At 43.8% G+C, this 2,500-nt stretch overlaps 1 protein-coding gene across 2 annotated transcripts in view; it reads right to left on the minus strand.

Annotated features, from left to right (window-relative positions):
* LOC143038895 (PIH1 domain-containing protein 1-like) overlaps positions 1–2,500 on the minus strand; it is a 90,012-nt gene that overhangs the window by 37,519 nt on the left and 49,993 nt on the right. The gene's annotated exons all lie outside the window — the stretch shown is intronic.

Here is a 2,500-nt window from a genome sequence, read left to right on the forward strand (position 1 = left end):
CGCATGTTGGCCAGAGCTATGTTCGAGATATCTTTCCTATTTCGAATCTTATGCCTGGGGCGTTTGGAATAATTATTTTCTGGGTTAGGGACAAAGTCATCGTTCTCCTGGTCAGCATTCGAATCAGCCATGGGGAAGTCATTAAACTCTGAATCAGCTTGACTCCAATCATCGGTCTTCTTTCTCTCAGCCTGGGCCTTCTCAAGTCTCTTTTCCTCGGCAACTCTTCTCCTCTTCTGTCTCTCTGTGGCAGCCTCCTGTCTCTTGGACTCCGGAATATCCTGGCTAGAAATCATGAGAGCTCCTATACTGCCAGTCTTCTCTCTCTGAGCTTTGACAAATGCCAGTTCGATCACAGGAATCTTCAGTTCACGCTTGCAAATACAGGAGATGTGGGCCTCGGATTCACAGTCACGATCACATCCAAACTCAGGACAGAGAACTATTGGGCACTTGCAAGTAATGATGTCAAATAACTGGTCCAGTTGCTTGGCAAAGCTGTCCTTAAGTGCAAGTTTTCCTCTCCCAAGAGAGATATCACTTGCCTTTTCTCAACTGGAGGCTTGAACTGAGCGTTATCCAGAGTGTACTGTGCCAAGACAGCTTTGGACATATCATTGGCAATGTCTTTATTTGTGATTAAAACACCGTATCTCAAGACATCTCTCAATGTAGGCAACTCCAATTTCAGGAGCTCTCTCCCAGTCCTAAGATAGTGACTGAGTTGACAGGATTTCTGGTTCCTCGTCCTGACAGCAGCAGTCATCGTGATTATTATCAATTTATTATAAATGCTTCACAATCTGAAACTGAAAGAATAATTGTTAGTTGCTTGTTAAAGAATGAAGTCAGAAAGCAATGTTCACTTTTTAATTGTAATGCAGCTGTACGTTAGATTTTCGAGAAAAAATCACGTTAAAAGTTACCTAGCAAAAGGTTAAAAAATATTTATACAAACTTTATTTTCTGTTTATATACACTAAAATCCACCAAAAAAGTGACGGGCCATTTATTTTAGCTGACCTCCTCTCCTATGACACACCCTACTAGGTATACACACACACACACACACACACACACACACACACACACATACATATATATATATGTATATAAAGTAGGTGGGAAGAGGAACAGAGTTTTATTCCAGACTAATTTTGATACAAGCTTTTTCAAAAGAATAGTGCTACAGGGCTGGAAGTGGCGCATATGTATGCGTGCATACCTTTCCGAGTGTAACAGAACTCACATGTTACAATGACAGAAGAATTATTTAAATGGTAGTGGGTAATAGATTAATAATAATGTGGCAAGAAAAATGGTAACACTAGAAAAGAAAACTTAATAATAATGATGGCAAAAGAAAAATTATAGTAATAAGAATAAAAAATATTTGAACTAAAACGAAAAATGTGTCAAGGAAAGTGTGAGATTTAGTCCGGGTGTCAAGAATAAAACTCGGAATAAGACTCCAGTCTTTCTTCTTCCCACCCACTTCAACTTGTCAGAATGTCTCAACACACACACACACACATCACCAAAACCATCCACTTTGGCCTTCCTACTACCTTGGTGGCTTGGCTATCTGACTTCCTGACGGACCGATGTCAAGCTGTCAGATATCAGGGACAAGTCTCTGCAGTCCAGCACCTGTCCTGTGGGGTACCACTGGGATCAAGAATGGTGCCACTGTGTTTCCTAATACTCATCAACGATGCCCTGGGAGGCACACCGCACAGGTGGAAATATGTTGACTGCACGGTGGGGATCCCTGTGTCCAATACTGACCTGGACTATAACCCACTGCAGGACACGCTGGACAGGCTACACACATGGACAGTGCACAACAGAGTCACCATCAACCAGAAGAAAACTGTGGTAATGCACTTCCACACCTCCAATGACGTTCACCCCCTTCCCCTGCAGACAACTGACAGCCAACCCCTACAGGTGGTCCAATCAACTAAGCTGCTGGGGATAACCATCGACAATAAGTTCACTTGGAAAGAGAACACGGCTAACACCGTCAGGGCAGCCTCCTATAAGCTATATATGCTGCGTCCCCTGAGATCATTAGGGGCACAGGCTGAAAATCTCAAAGCCATCTACACTTCCTTCATTTTGCCCAAATTGATGTATGCGTCACCTTCCTGGGTCTCATCACTTACAGTCACGCAGAAAGGAGCCTATTGCACAATCCTTGGCAACGAATACACCCCCTATCGGCACGCTCTCACCACACTCGGACTTCCAACCCTTGCTGACCGTCACCTTCAACGTCTGAGGTCATTTGCAGTCACTCTAGTGAAGCATCCTCGGCACCGGAACCTGCTACCTCCTCCAGCACCTCATCACGGCGACAGGTGCGTCACCACAATACCATCAAGCCGATCAGAGCACGCACCGACCGGTATAAGAAGAGCCCCATACCGACATTTGTGGACTTAATCAACAAGAAATAACAATGTTAAATACAGCCATTCCTTAGCTGTTTTGTTTT

This window comes from Oratosquilla oratoria, chromosome 25 (assembly GCF_046742065.1).
Source record: "Oratosquilla oratoria isolate Oo_2021 chromosome 25, ASM4674206v1, whole genome shotgun sequence".
Classification (NCBI taxonomy): domain Eukaryota; kingdom Metazoa; phylum Arthropoda; class Malacostraca; order Stomatopoda; family Squillidae; genus Oratosquilla; species Oratosquilla oratoria.